This window comes from Astatotilapia calliptera, chromosome 16 (assembly GCF_900246225.1).
Source record: "Astatotilapia calliptera chromosome 16, fAstCal1.2, whole genome shotgun sequence".
Taxonomy (NCBI): domain Eukaryota; kingdom Metazoa; phylum Chordata; class Actinopteri; order Cichliformes; family Cichlidae; genus Astatotilapia; species Astatotilapia calliptera.
In genome coordinates, this window is record NC_039317.1 from 35,515,277 (window position 1) to 35,532,623 (window position 17,347).

General features: G+C 44.2%; 2 pseudogenes; one reads left to right on the top strand and one right to left on the bottom strand.

The window, feature by feature from the left end:
• Positions 1-10,684: 10,684 nt before the first annotated feature.
• On the top strand, positions 10,685-11,906 carry LOC113007616 (uncharacterized; annotated as a pseudogene).
• Positions 11,907-15,885: 3,979 nt separating this feature from the next.
• LOC113007617 (uncharacterized) overlaps positions 15,886-17,347 on the bottom strand; it is a 9,509-nt pseudogene continuing 8,047 nt past the window's right edge.

Sequence of the window (17,347 nt, forward strand, 5' to 3'; positions counted from 1 at the left end):
TATTTTTTGGGAACGCAGGCATCTGTTCAAAGCAAATGGATTTAATTTTAACAAGTCAGGGGTGAAACTGTTCACCTCCAACTTGTTTTATTCCATACGTCATCCATCTGTGCTTGGTGCCAAGGCTGAGATAAACGAGGAGTTATCTCATAAAGAGGAACAAACAGAACTCCAAGAACAGACAAAGCCCAGCAGAAACCCTGAGGAGGAGCTCCATCTGCCCCCACCCGGGAAGAGCCTCAGAAAGGAGAGACATCTGAGGCAAGAAGAGGCAAGAAGAGGGGTCCCTATTTGCCTCCAACTCTCTCAACAACACCAACGACCAGGACCAGGATCTTCCCCAGTCCCCCAAACCCCTGACAGGCCATCACCCCCATCACCCTCCTCTCCCTCCCTTTCTCCCTCCTCCCCACACCTGAAATTCACTGAAGAGATGATGGAGCGGGTCAATGCTGGGCTCAGATCTACCCCCCGGCCCAATCCCTCTTTGTCCCCCATAAACCCCCCACCAAAGCAGCCAAAGGTTCGCCACCGAGCCCCACCCTCAACAGAGCAATCGAAGTCACATTGCCCCCCCCCCCCCAGTTCCTCCTTACCACCTTCATGCTTTGTCTCCGCAGTCTGATGTGTGATGTGTGGAGGGTCCGGGCTGCAAGGATTATGGCAGTGGTGACTTTTCCCAGGAGAAGCTGGGACCCTGTTTACTAGAAGGTTTTAAAATTTCTGTACTTTTAGGTGACAGAAGGAGACATGTGGCCTGGTCAAAACACAGAGAGCTGCACTCTAAAAGATCTTTAAACATAGTAAACATACCTTGTGTGCCACAGACTGCTCCCAAACACGAGGGGACAAGTAATGCCTCTAAAACACTTAAGTTGGCTTTATTAAACGTTAGATCTTTAGCTGGGAAAACATTTTTAATTAATGATTTAATCACTGAGCACAGCCTTGATTTTATGTTTTTAACTGAAACTTGGTTGGACCAAAGTAACAGTGGAGCTGTTCTCATCGAGACGACCCCTCCTAACTAGTTTTATCAGTGAGGCCAGGGTGAGCAGGAGAGGAGGAGGGGTTGCTGTCTTATTTAATGAATCATTTCAATGTAAGCAGCTATCTCCTGGAAGTTTTCAGTCTTTTGAATATGTGGCTTTACAGCTGAAGGCCCCATCCAAAGTTGTGTTTCTTAATGTTTACAGGCCTCCCAAATACTGCACAGACTTTTTTAATGACCTCAGTGAACTGCTGTCTGTGATCTGTGTTGATTTTGACTGTGTAATTATTGTTGGGGATCTTAACATCCATGTGGACAACCCTCAGGACAAAGGGACTAAAGACCTGAGTAACACTCTGGGCAACTTTGGCTGACTCAGCATGTAACAGAGGCCACACATAATAGAGGACACACTCTTGACCTACTGATCTCCAAGAGCCTGAGCATTTCAAACATTACTGTGTCTGATGTGGGCTTATCTGATCATTACTGTGTTTTCTTTGAAAGTAAAATCTCAGCCCACACAAATATATCAACAGCAGTGATCACAAAACGGTGTATAACTGAAGACAGTAGTGCAATTTTTAACCAGGTCTTCCCATTAACACCTGACCTGCCCAGAGGGTCAGTCAATGAGCTCGTCAATAGCTTCAATGCTAACATGTTAAATGTAATGGATACTATTGCTCCCATTAAGGTGAAGGTTATCTCTGGAAGGAAAAAGTCTCCATGGAGAAACTCCACACTGGTGAAAAATGAAAAAAGAGAGTGTAGGAAAGCTGAGCGCAGATGGAGAAAAACAAACCTCCAGGTTCATTATGACATCTATAAAAAGAAACTTCACAATTATAATTTACAACTGAGGAGTGCAAGGAGGTCCTACCTCTCTGACATCATCACTAAAAACAGCCATAATGCTCGGGTCTTATTTTCTACAGTTGACAGGCTAACAAACCCTCCTGTGTCAGTGGCAGCTGAACTTCATTCGACCATGGCCTGCAATGACTTTGCCAAATTCTTCACTGAAAAAATCCAAAAAATTAGACAAGCAATTGGTACATCAACAGCAGATCCAGGATATGTACTGTGTCCACCGAAAAACTGTTTAAACACCATGAAACAGTTTCACCCGATTAACAGCAAAGACCTGGAGGACATCTTAGGTCAACTGAACTCCTCCTCCTGCTGTTTAGATGTCCTGCCAACAAGTTTTTTCAAAAAGGTCTCAAAGACTTTAGAGTCAGACCTGTTACAGATCGTCAACTTTTCCTTAATGTCAGGTGTGTTTCCAGAATCACTAAAAACTGCTGTAATCAAACCTATACTGAAAAAGGACAATCTTGACAAGACACAAATGAACAACTACAGGCCGATCTCAAATCTCCCATTTTTAAGTAAGATCATTGAAAAAGCAGTTTCTCAACAGCTCAGTTACTTCTTAAAACAGAATAATTGCTACGATGCCTTCCAGTCAGGTTTTAGACAGAACCACAGCACTGAAACCGCTCTGACCAAAGTGTTTAATGACATATGTCTGAACACAGACAGTGGAAAAATGCCAGTCTTAGTTTTACTGGATCTCAGTGCAGCATTTGATACAGTTGACCACAACATATTACTCAAACGACTGGAGAACTGGGCAGGTCTTTCAGGAACTGTACTAAACTGGTTCAAAACATACGTAGAAAACAGGAAATACTTTGTATCAATAGGTAACTTCACATCTGAGCAGACAAGTATCACATGTGGAGTTCCCCAAGGTTCCATCTTGGGACCCCCTCTGTTTAACATTTACATGCTCCCACTGGCACAGATTATAAAGAACAACAAAATAAACTACCACAGCTATGCAGATGACACACAAATATATATCACAATGTCACCAGGAGACCGAGGCCCTGTACAGGCTCTTGGTAAATGCATTGAGGAAATTAATGACTGGTTGTGCCACAATTTTCTCCAGCTAAACAAAAACAAAACTGAAGTAATAGTCTTTGGCGCCAAAGAAAAACGATTACAGGTCACCAGAGAACTTCAATCTATACATCTAAAAACCACAAACCAGGCGAGAAATTTGGGTGTAGTGATGGATGCAGACCTAAACTTAGAAAAACACATTAAGACAATAACAAAGTCAGCTTACTATCACCTCAAGAATATTTCAAGGATTAAAGATCTGACGTCTCAACAGGACCTGGAAAAACTAGTCCATGCATTCATTTTTAGTAGGCTTGATTACTGTAACAGCATCTTTACAGGTCTACCTAAAAAATCAGTCAGACAACTACAGCTCATTCAGAACTCTGCTGCTCGAGTCCTCACTAAGACCAAAAAAGTGGACCACATCAGTCCAGCTCTGAGGTCCTTACACTGGCTGCCTGTCCGTCAGAGGATAGACTTTAAAGTTCTGATGCTGGCCTATAAAGCTCTGAATGGTTTAGGACCAAAATACATCAGTGACCTCCTGACCCAGTATGAACCTTCCAGATCCCTCAGGTCATCTGGATCCGGTCTTTTATCAGTTCCCAGAGTCAGAACCAGACACGGAGAAGCTGCATTCAGCTTTTATGCTCCTTATATCTGGAACAAACTCCCAGAAAGCCTCAGATCAGCTGAAACACTCAGTTTATTTAAATCCAGGTTGAAGACTCACCTGTTCTCAGCTGCATTTGAATAAAGCACCAAATCCACACTTTTAAGCTTAAATTTCAAAACTTACACTAACTACTGATTTTATCTATTTCTGATTTTATCTGTTTTGATTTTATATACTGTTTTGTTTGTTTGTTAAGCTTAAATTTCAAAACTTACATTAACTACTGATTTTATCTGTTTTGATTTTATATACTGTTTTGTTTGTTTGTTTGTGTGTTTGTTTGTTTGTTTGTTTGTTTGTTTGTTAAGTGGGTTTAGAGCTCTGGGTAGCTCCCCAGCTGGGTCTAGACTGGGTCTAGAGAGTATTTTAAATTCAGGGAATTTAAAATAGAAAGTAGCTCGTCCACAGAAGGACTGGTAGCTCCCCTTTCGATAAGGGTTCAGATCGCGCGAACAGGTGTGGGATTAGAGCTCTGGGTAGCTCCCCAACTGGGTCTAGACTGGGTCTAGAGAGTATTTTAAATTCAGGGAATTTAAAATAGAAAGTAGCTCGTCCACAGAAGGACTGGTAGCTCCCCTTACGATAAGGGTTCAGATTGCGCGAACAGGTGTGGGATTAGAGCTCTGGGTAGCTCCCCAACTGGGTCTAGACTGGGTCTAGAGATTTTAAATTCAGGGAATTTAAAATAGAAAGTAGCTCGTCCACAGAAGGACTGGTAGCTCCCCTTACGATAAGGGTTCAGATCGCGCGAACAGGTGTGAAATGTGTGTGTTTAGTTAGTTTGTTTGTTTGTTTTAATCAATTTTAAATCATGCTTTTTATTTGTTTTTGTTTCTAATGTCTCTGTAAAGCACTTTGAATCACCTTGTTGTTGAATTGTGCTATACAAATAAATTTGCCTTGCCTTGCCATTCGCTTCCGCTTATCCTTTTCAGGGTCGCGGGGGGCGCTGGAGCCTATCCCAGCTGTCATAGGGCGAGAGGCAGGGTACACCCTGGACAGGTCGCCAGTCTGTCGCAGGGCTAACACTAATAGTGTGCACACTTAAACAAAATAAAGTGCTCGTTGGGGCCCTTTAAGAATTCAAGTTATGTTGACAACAGCAACTTCAAAGGTCCTTCTGAGTGTAATTGGAACGTATAAGTGTGTGGGTGTGTATCTTCTTTGGGGTGAATTGTCCTTAAAGTGGTTGGCTCGCCATCGATCACGAATCTCGTCCTGGCCCTCGGACATTGCAGCAGCTCTCCAGATGAAAGGTGAGAGGTTAACCTGTGAGAGACCGAGCTAGCATTAGCGTGATCACGACGGTAAGTCTCTACAAGTTTTTTCTTCAGAATAACACTCGTCTTACCAACGTTGCTTCTCTCCTTCATCCAGCCACTCGACACCAGACTTCCAGCAGGTAAGTATGCTGGCTTTCCTTCCTCTCAATTCTGAGTTTTTCCTCTCTTTTGTCCCTGGATTTCTCAGTTTAAGCAGCAGATGCCTCCACTCCTGTTGCTGAGATGAGAAAACCCAGGAGAACCAAGTGCCTTCACCTCTCTTCCTGCCTGACAGGGTCAATGCGGCCTGCGCTGAACTAGGTGTCCTCACGTGGGGTGAACTGAGAGGCGCATTCAATGGTCATAGGAAATATGACACTTTGTTGATGTGGACAGTTAAAATAAAGAGAATAAATACTCTCTCTTCCTTATCATTGGTGTAAATATGTTTTTTTCATCTGTGCCACACTTCCATATAAATACAGTTGAATTGAAAAGTTTGTTCTAGCAGCGCTCTCAAACATTTTGACTGTTTCACACGTGAAGACGAGTTCGCTCATTGAATCGTCACTGTGGACTTTCTTCATCACGCGTGGTCATGACATCCGCCGCCAGGCCTGGAAGTGATGTCATCAGAAACAAACAGCATTGAGACAACAAACGGGAAGCCTGAACTAACAGATGAATGTAAGGCAGGCGTTAATTAACACGCTGTTAATTGAAAACAAGGTTTGTAATGGCGACATTAGCAGCATAAATAGCTCTTCTTCCTCCTGCCGATGAATAATGCACCATCAGTTGTTCCTATTAGTGATTCTTCTCATCTGGAGTTAATTTCATTATGTAAATGAGCTGCAGGCCTCGTCGAACCTCCACTTTGATCCATCCTAATTGTCCTGATCATCAAAGAGTGAGTCGCCGCTCGCTGGGAATAAATCTACACTCCTCCTCCTCCTCTTCTTCTTCTTCTGCTCTCCTGGAATCAAATGCAAATACTGCGAGGTGATTAAAATTTGATGTGTCTCGGTATGTTCAGCTGGATGCATATTCATCTCCGAGAGCAAGGGAAGAGGGAATTAACGGAGCTGAGATGAAAGAGGCAGAGAGGCTGATCTCAGATCTGTGTTTGAGCACGACTTTTTCTGCTCAGCAGCTGTTTCCAGGTTCTATGAAAGAGCGGTAAAGGAGTCTCTGTGCAGTTCCTATGTTTGATTCAGCTGCTTCCAGGTGTTTGCAGGTGAGTTCACACTCTCAGCGAGAGCACTGGCATAACGTCAGTCAGATGTTGGCCCTCTGAAACATCTGCATTGTATTTTTATTGAACTCTAACAACACAAAGGAACAGAGGAGTCTGTGCAGGCTGCTGTCTTTGGTTCCAGTGGTGTCAGGTATCTTTTCCAGGTGTTTCCAGGTGTTTTGCTGAATCCTAACAACAAACAGTAAATGAGGCTCCGCGCTCACTGTGTTTGTTTCTCGTGGTGTCAGATGTCTTTTCTAGCTGAACGTCAGACTCTCCGGGGGGAACGTTGCCCCAATTTCCTAATCTGATTTTGATGCAGCGCGTCTGTCTGAAAGCCCTCGCTTTAATTTCACCATTTGTGGCTGAACTGACGCAGAAAGATGGGGAAACAGCAGAAGAAAAGAAGGTGTTTCATTGGGGGAACAGAGTGGAAACCCCCACAGACACGTTTCATGTTTATTTACACATTTCAATTTCAGGATGTGTTTGTCTCCGAGTGGAAACCTTGTATCTGCTCAGTGCAAAAACAACAAGAACTGCCTTTTTCCTGGATGGCAGTAAGGTTGGAAAACCTCAGCGGAGTCATGAAGCATGAAATGCATGTTGTTGTTGTTTTTAACTGCGTGAAACAAATATTGAAAATAAACACAAACAGAGAGGACTCTTTATGAAGAGCAGAAGTGAAGATAAGAAAGAGTAGAAGACGAGAGAAGTATTATGATGTCACATATAAGTACAGGCGATGTGGGGGAGGGGCTCTGAGGCACGTGAATAGAAATATGCTTCTTTGTCAAAGGTTTGTGGACAGCTGGCTATTACTTGCATGTTAATAATATAGGATTTGCTCACACAGTGTCCGCATATTTTCTCCGTTTAGACATTAACAGTCATTCCCCCAAAAGTTGATCCTGTTCATCTGGACTAAGAAACGTTTCTTCAGTCTCAGCTGACCGCAGGTTTCCAAACTTATAAACGGCACATTTGTACAATAACTGAAACTAGCACCACTGAATGAACCATGGGTTGGGAGCTCAGTTTATGATCGTTAATATACAAATTGTCACGATTATTGATCGATGGTCGAGAGTACCACAGTTCACAGAGAGTTGGGGAATGGCTCCCATTGGGAGCTGTTACAGACATGGGAGTGATTATTCTCAGCTGCCTTACTTATTGCTCATCGAGTAAGTTCTGCTTCACCGCGGAGTCAATCAGTGCTTTAAGAGAGAGGCCATCTGTACTGAAATGTAGCGGGAGCTGTGTCCTAGGGAGGGTTTCAAAACCTGGGAAAATACTCAACAATAAGAAATAGACAGGCTAAGCAACAGACTTGCCCTCACCATGACAACAACACATTATAATACCTGAAAGAAATGAAGAAGTCTACGTCCTCACATATTTCTGATCATATGAACAAACGTATGTAGACACTAGCATCTTGTCTCCGCATGTTAATTTCAGTGTTAAATGCTGACCGAGGTCAGCAGCATCTTTCTCCCTCACATAATCAGATTTTCCCATCATGCCCCGTTTGTTTTGTCTCTTGATGACATCATCAGGTGAACGGAGGCAGCAGATTGTTTTTTTACCTTTTAAGTCGGGCATTAGTATAAAAATGAAAGCCTCTTACAGCCTGAAATGAAAATCCTCTGAGTGTTTAAGCTGCGGCCAACAGACTGTGTTCAGGTATCAGTTCAGTTTCAGCCCCATGGGCCAACATGATGATGATGATGATGATGATGATGAAACATCCCCTCCTCCTCCTCCTGTTTGGACACACAGCTTCTTGGCAGGCTCACTAATTAATTAAAGAGATGAATATTTGTGTGGTGAGGGGGTGGAGCGGGCGCCACAGGCGTGCGGATGTGTGGACGAAGATAAACACGATTCTTTATCCACTCGGACAAATAGATGAAATGTATCAGAGAACAGGTCTGTGGATGCAGAGGTGAGCTCACGTAGAGCAGCTTAAAGCATGAAATCCGCTCTGAGTGGGAGCACTCTGTGGCATGTGGAGGTATAAATAGTGCTCGCAGTGGAAGTGGACCGCGGGGCGGCGCGGCAGCGGAATTAGAAGCGTATTAAGTGCAGTGGAAGCAGATAAGCTCCAACAGATGTGTTTGGGTGTTGACATTGTTTGTATTGCAATCTGATAGATCAAAATGTTTCACTCCACTAATAGGCTTTTATTTTGTACATTTTGGATTTACGAGCCGCCCCCCGATGTAAAGCTGCTGTTAAAGGACAGGGCCAACACGTCCAGCTTGGACGTCACGATAAAAGGTTGTTTTTAGCTTTCTCCAGAATCACGCTTCAACCTTCACGTCCAAATTAGGAGTCCAGAGGAAACATGAAACTACTGAAAACTGCTCCTCACAACCGTCTGCCTCCTCCTGCAGGAAAAGATAAATGAACGTGGAGCACCTCCTCCTCGTCCTCCTCACCGAACACGACAGCAGCACATCCGGCCTCACTCACGCGTTGCTTATCTCGCAGAAATGACACCCTGTACGACACCGTTATCTCCCTCAGAGCGCTAACAGACCCAAACCACAGAAACCATCTGTCCACACGGGAGCTTCTTCTCCATACAAACTACAACTCCCAGCAGACCTCCACTGGGCCAAACAAGGAGAGGAGAGCACAGGCCTCCAGACCAGCTATGGCACTCAGCAGTCCATCACTCCATCATTTAATGCATCAATCAGCAGCTGCCTTTGTGTCTAACATGCCCACTTATGGTGATAAATTTGTCTCATCAGCTGATGTCTCAGCTCTCATTTTGCGCTGCAAAACTTCAGCATCAACACGTCATCCTCAGCTGACACATTCATTCTTCTTCAAGTGTTTCAGCATCAGCTGACTGGCTCGTCTACGCCTTCACCTTTCATCACATAAATGATCTTTCTCCAAAAGCTTCTACTGAGACTTCAGCTGTCATGGTGCGTGCTGTGTGGCAGGCAGGACCCAAATGCACGACTCTCAGACAGAAAAATTAAACTCACAGCGCAGCTTTATTTGCTGGAAAAACTCAAACATGAACTACAAGAAAAGTCAAACTAGAAACTCAAAGGACAAAGCTCAAACTAGAAAACAAAACCAGGAACAGAGAAGTAGAGTGTTACCATAAGCACGGAGAAGAAAACAGCACAGTGAGAGTACGACACAACGACTGACAGACAGAAGCACAGGACTTAAATACACAAGCAGGACAACAAGACGATGGGGAACAGGTGGGAACACAGCTGGGACAAATCAGACCTAACGAGACGAGGGGAAGCAAAACCAGACACACCACACATAGGACAGGGACTATCAAAATAAAACAGGAAATGCACAACAGAGACAGAACAAAGCGCACAAGACACAGAGACTAAAAGAGGAGAATAAGAAAACAGAACTACCATATTTTCTGCACCATAATGCACACTTAAAATCCTTTAATTTTCTAAAAAATTGACAGTGCACCTTATAATCCGGTGCGCCTTATGCATGAATTCTGGTTGTGCTTACTGACCTTAATAAAAAAAAAAAAATAATAGTACATTTTATTTAAGAAAGCGCCTTTTGAAACACTCAAGGACACTGTACACAAGCAATAACAAAAACAACTAATCTCCAAAAAGTTGATTCTGTTCATCTGGACATAGCGTTTTGTGGGAGAAACGTTTCGTCATCATCCAGGTGACGTCTCCAGTCTCAGCTGACTGCAGGTTTCAATCTTATAAACAGTGCATTTGCATAATGACTGAAACCAACCCACTGAAGGAACAATGGGCTGGGAGGTCAGTTCCTTAATCTTAATTATGCAAATTGACCATTGATCAACAACCAAATGGCCTCCTTGACTCCGCCCTGAAACCAGCGTTCCTCCCTGTCCAGGATGTTACATCCTCATCATTGAAAGAGTGTCCACTGACCTGTAGGTGTAAATAGACTGCAGAGTCCTGGCCTGACAAGGTAGCTCCAACGCTTCCGTGACTGGGATGCAAGTGAAGAGAGATGTAACGTCGTACGAGATGTGGTTTTCAGAGCTGCCCACCAGCGGGTTGAGGATCGAAGCCAGAAACTTGGAGATGTTATAGGTAACGGAGTTGATCATGCAGACAATCGGTCTTAAAGGTGCACCCTGTTTATGTATTTTTGGTAAACCATACAGACTTGGTGTAGACTCCCCTGGGTACAGCCTGTGGTATGAGGTCCGGTCAATAGCCTTGTCTTGTTCTAACTGCTTCAGACAGTCTGTCACCCTCTTCTTGTAGCCACTTCCTGGGTCTCGTTTCAGGGGCTCAGAAGTATTTTCATCACTGAATAGTGACTAAATTTTCTCATGATAGTCTTTCTGGTTTAGCAAAACTGTGCACCTACCCTTGTCTGCCTTCCTCTCCTCCATGGTGATGTTGGATGCTGGGGGCTTTGCATTGCTGAGACAGGCCGAAACCTTTGTCCGTAGTTGCTCTGCTTCCACTTCTGCAATATTGTTGTTACGAATTGCTGTTTCTGTGGCTGTGATCAGCTCCACTAGCGGGATTTGTCTCGGTGTGACAGCAAAATTCAGCCCTTTAACAAGGATTTTCTTCACTGACAAGGTCCAGATGGATCCAGATGAAACCATGGTGTCCTTTGATGTAGTCTCTCTCTTCACTTGCATACCCACCATGGAGGCCGTGGAGACTGTCAGAAAACGACTACAACAAGACAGCTCCTTGGAAGACAGGACCAACTTCACACCTGATCAGACCTGCACACTGTTAGACCTCTGCCTCACCACAACATACTTCAAATATAACGAAGGCTTCTACACACAAAAACATGGCTGTGCCATGGGCTCCCCCGTGTCACCTATTGTAAGCCAACCTTTACATGGAGGAAGTGGAGAGAAAGGCTCTTGGCTCTTTCAAAGGAAGAGTACCCAGCCACTGGTACAGATATGTAGACGACACCTGGGTCAAAATCAAGACACAAGAAGTGGAATCCTTCACTGCGCACATTAACGCTGTGGATAAAAACATCAAGTTCACCAGGGAAGACACAAAGGACAACTGTTTGCCTTTCCTGGATTGCGCCGTGCACATTGAAGAGAACGGCAACCTCAACATCGAAGTTTACCGGAAGCCCACACACACGGACCAGTACCTCCTCTTTGACTCCCATCACCCTCTGGAGCACAACCTTGGAGTAATTAGGACCCTACACCACCGGGCAGAACATGTTCCCTCTAAGCCTGAAGGAAAAAAGAAGGAACACACACATGTAAAGGAAGCACTCAAAACGTGCGGCTATCCTAAATGGGCGTTCATAAAGTCAGCAAAGAGGCACAGAAAAGAAGACCAGACACCAGCGAGGGAGGATAAGAAGGACAGACGCAACAACATTGTCATCCCCTATGTAGCCGGTGTATCAGAGAACTCAGGAGAGTTTCTCCAAGCATGACATCCAGTGTATTTCAGACCCAGCAACACACTCAGACACAAACTGGTTCACCCGAAAGACAAAACGCCAAAACACAGACTTAACAATGTGGTGTTTGCTGTACAGTGCAGCGAGGAATGCCCAGACCTCTACATCGGAGAGACCAAACAACCACTTCACAAGCGCATGGCACAACACAGAAGAGCCACCTCCACAGGACAAGACTCAGCAGTCCATCTGCATCTAAAGGTCAAAGGTCACTCTTTCGAGGATGCCAATGTTCACATTTTGGACAGAGAGGACAGATGGTTTGAAAGAGGAGTGAAAGAATCCATCTATGTCCACTGTGAGCGACCATCTTTGAACAGAGGCGGGGTTTACGACACAACTCTCTGCCAATATTAATCCAGTTTTGAGATCCTTCCCAGACGCCTTAACGCCCATTCACATCCTGGACCATCTGACCTCAGGAAATCACATGATAAGGTGGGGCCAGGTTTCACAATGAGCTCACCCCGAACTCTGGCTGATTGGGACCCACACCCAGTTTCACACCTTGGCTCAGGCGATTAGAGGATCATCAGGGGGTCCTTTTGTCCCTCTGTGGGGGAAACTCCCACTAGGTTTATATCTGGGACTCTCCACCATTTGACCTTAGAACTGAAGAAGCTTCTCGGACGAGAGGTGAAACGTCTTCAAGTAACTTAAAGAAGTCCCAGACGCTTTTCTTTGCAAGCTCCTTTGACTACGATGACCTAGATGACTGAGATCTCTGGGTTTCTGGACTCTGAGGTGCTGGTCTCAGTACTGACGTTACTGGTCTTATTATTGGAGGAAACAATCAGGAGTAGTGATCATCACAGGTCAACACTTCTGCTTTGGTGTGTGTTTCTGTGTGTGTGCCGTGTTTGTGTAACTGAGTGGGAGGGTTTAACCTGCCTCACATTTGGAAGGTGGAGCTCCCTGAACGATGTTAATCTCTCCTCTAATTAAGGAAGCAGCCGAGCGCACAGACTGCGGCTGGATGGAAACGAGCTGCTCCTCCTCCTCCTCCTCTTCGGCACCCTAATGAGCTTCATTTCATCAAATCTGTTCCAGTTGTTTCCTGTTTGTGTACCTGTCAGTGTTCCTTCACCAACACTGATCATGATGATGAAGAGGATCAAGCAACAGCTGTCAGAGCAGCGTTCATCCAAGTCACACTCTTCATCAGAATGAAGATATCGTTCCTTCCTGTCATCGTGGCGTTTCACCGCCTCCTTCTGCATCAGAGCGTCTGTCCGGCAGCTGCACCACTTCCTGTTTCCTGTACTAACCATCAAACCACAGCAGAGTCTGTAAGGACGGCAAGGTTTATCTACACAGAGCTGTTACAAACACACACACACTGTGTGTACACACACACACAGAAACACACACACACTAACACACACACACAGAAACACACACACACACACTAACACACACACACACACAGAAACACACACACACACACAGAAACACACACACACTAACACACACACACACACACACACACACAGAAACACACACACACACTAACACACACACCACACACACACACAGAAACACACATACACTAACACACACACACAGAAACACACACACATACAGAAACACACACGCACACACACACACAGACGCGCACACACACACAGACGCGCACACAAACACACAGGAACAGACACACACACACAAAAACACACACACACACATACAGAAAGACACAGACGCACACACAGACACACACACAGAAACACACACACAAAACACACACACATACAGACGCACACATACAGAAAGACACAGACGCACACACAGACACACACACATACAGAAAGACACAGACGCACACACAGACACACACACACAAAAACACACACACATACAGACGCACACATACAGAAAGACACAGACGCACACACAGACACACACACACAAACACATACAGAAACACACACAGATACACACACACAGACACACACACAGAAACACACAGAAAACAGACGCGCGCACACACACACAGACACAAACACACACACACATACAGAAACACACACGCACACACACAGACGCGCACACAAACACACAGGAACAGACACACACACAAAGCAACACACACACACAAAAACACACAGAAACACACACAGATACACACACAGACACACACACAGAAACACACACAAACAGACGCACACACACACACACACACACACACACACACACACATACAGAAACACAAGCACACACACACACACACACACATACAGAAACACACATACACACACATACAGAAACACAAACACACACACATACAGAAACACACACATACACACACACTAACACACACACGTACAGAAACACACACACACACACACATAAAGAAACACACACACACACATACAGAAACACACAGACACACACATACAGAACCACAGACACACACATACAGAAACACACACAGAAACACACACACACACACACACACACACACACACACAGACGCACACACACAAACACACACAGAAACACACACACATACAGAACCACACACACACACACACCACTCATACAGAACCACACACACACATACAGAACCACACACACACACACACACACTCATACAGAACCACACACACACACACACACAGAACCACACACACACACACACACACAGAAACCCACACACACAGACACACACACACACACATACAGAAACACACACAGAAACACACACATACACACATACAGAAACACACACACACAGAAACACACACACACACACACACAGAAACACACACAGAAACACACACACACACACACATACAGAAACACACACATACACACACACACACACACACACATACAGAACCACGCATACAGAAACACACACACACACACATACAGAACACACACACACACCACACACACACACACACACACACACACACACACACACACATACAGAAACACACACAGAAACACACACACACATACAGAAACACACACACACAAACACACACACACACACACACACACACACATACAGAACCACACACACACACACACACACACACACACACACACACACACACACACACATACAGAACCACACACACACACACACACACACAGAAACAGACACACACACACACTGTACAAATGTAACACATCATTGTGATGCACTGTACGATGTTGTCAGTGTAAAGATTCGTCCGGGTCATGAACACGGGCAGTTTTTTCCTTCAACCTAAATCTTTGTGTTTGCAGGATAACAAACATGCTTCATAGCGCAGAAACACTTTACAGTTTTTTACAGCCTCTAGGACACATTTCTCAATACTTAGGTCACTTTTGCAAAACTCTTCACACAATCCTCCTAACTGACCGTCAGCTTGGCAAAGCAGTTCATTTCACATTCAAAATGCACTACAACTACCAAAACACTTCATTCAGGTCTCAAATAAACTCATTCTTCCAGAACACTAGCAAAGGTTGACAGCCGACAAACACACTTTGTCACCCACAAAGCAATGACCTAAAAAACACTAACAACATGTAGCATTACACAGTGTTTTCTTGTGTAAAACAAGGACACATCTCTGTTTATAATTTCAATATATGTTACTGGAATGAATCAGACATCATGCAGAATTCGTTAATATTTGTTTATGTATTTTTATTTTTTTGCACTAAGTAATCCCAAAATACAAGAATTTGTATACACACCATCCACTGATACACATACAATAGTAATGCTAATCTACTCGGTCTTCTCCATTTGGCCACAGGTTCTCATCCACATCACATCTCATGTCATCTTGGGCAACACACCTAGGAAATAATCTTCTGGCTGCCAGAATTGAAGGAGTTAAAAAATTGAAGGAGTAACACCTGTGTAGATGTTCATCTACAATGAGAATCAGCTGTGGCTGGTTAAACTGCATTTTTAGATTTAAAATATGTTTCAATAAAATATTGCTGTTGGATTTTGCTGTCTTTTCAAGTTTTGCATTGTGTTATTGTTTTGGCCATAAGTTTAACAGTTTTGAAAACAGTATGTAAGTACATGCAAAACGTCCTGTACGTACAAAGATTTTTGGCAGTTGTTGTGTCTGAGTGAGAAAATAATTCATGAAATTTGAGAGATGTAGTCATTGAATGCATTTTGTGCCAAAACAATGATAACTGATCCTCAGTTTAGCCCACATAGACTTCTGTTGTGCTCACTGTGTGAGGAGTTTTGCAAAAGTGACCTAAGTATTGAGAAATGTGTCCTAGCGTCTGTAAAAAACTGTAACGTCTAAAGGTGAAGAAGAAAGCCGGGACAGGGGCCGCTTGTGATGAGCTCTGATCGATGACAGCGTCAGTTTGGATATCCTGGGTTTTCTGTGTCAAGAGCAAAATCAGGAGCCAGTAAGGAGGAGTAGAGCCAGTACTCCTTCACACTATCTGACCAGGATACCTCCTGGGTGGGGCCCAGCTGGGATGAGATGTCTTCAGTTTGTTTGGAACAGTGTGGTGTCCAAAGAAAAGCTGGAGGGGGCTGGATGGAGGTCTGGATAAATGGACTGATGGATGAATCTGAATCTTTGTTTCTGAGGCCTGATGTTTGTGCAGGAAGAAGAACCATGAATACAGACTAACATGAACCAGTAATGACACAAATAGATCCAATAAACCTGTCAGAAACATGCACACTTCCTCAGTTTGACCAGCTTTCATTTTCAGGACATGGTGTTTGGCAGCTCTCAGCCTGCTGAAGTGCCCTCAAGCACCACAGTAAAACCTCTAAACTAAACTGTCCATGTTCCTTTGAAAATGTTCCTTAAAGCAAATTTAATATAAAATGCATATCCAGGTGCTCAGAGACGATGCTGCCTCCTTCCTCTTTTCTTGCATCATTGTGTGCTTTTCTTTAAGTAGCTTTGCTGCAGGATAACAGATCTGATACTCGCCTTTATCTGATGGAAACCATAGACGGCGCTCATGTGTGCGTGTGTGTTTGTGTGTATGTGCATGTGTGTGTGTGTGTGTGTGTGTGCGTGTGTGTGGATAATCTCCCAGCAGACAGAGACAAATACCAACAGCAGAGCGAGGCCTGTGCTAATGAACAGATTCCTACATGTAAATATGTGTGTGTGCCTCCTCTCTGATTCGCTGGCTTTGATGTGGGGGAGGAGGCCTCGGGGCTCCTCAGTAACACAGAGGAGGAGGAGGAGGAGGAGGAGGAAGAGGGGTATACCAAAACAAAAAGGCAGGAGGCTCTGAGACATTACATAAGCACTTAGCTGCATGAATATTCCTCAAATACCTGGCATTAGAGACCTAATCTGCTTACAGAGACATTATGGGATGCACTCTGCTGCTGTGACAGTGTCTCTGCATTAGGATGAAGATTATCAGACCGCACTCATCTTCAGAGAGATGCATGAGCTGAGCTGAACTGAGGGGGACACTTTACAGTTTTTTTCTGATTGCTTAAGCACATTTTTTGTAACTATTGGCTAATTTTGCAAAACTCTTCACACAAATAAGAAAACCTGTCACCCAATAATCAAAACATTGTAGTTCTCTTGCAAAAGCAAACACAGCTAGATTAACTCTTCACACCTTCGTAAAAATGGTGTTTCCATATCAAACAGTACACACAAGCCATCATCTACTAAGCACACAATGCGCCAACTGCACACTGATGGTATGAATACAAAACACATCTGGCTTTTGCTTTCTCTGTGCACAAGGTAGGCTATGTCAGTTTGAGCTCATACTTCTGTCATAGATCCATAAGCATAGAGGGATCCAAACTTCAAGTACATCAAAACAAA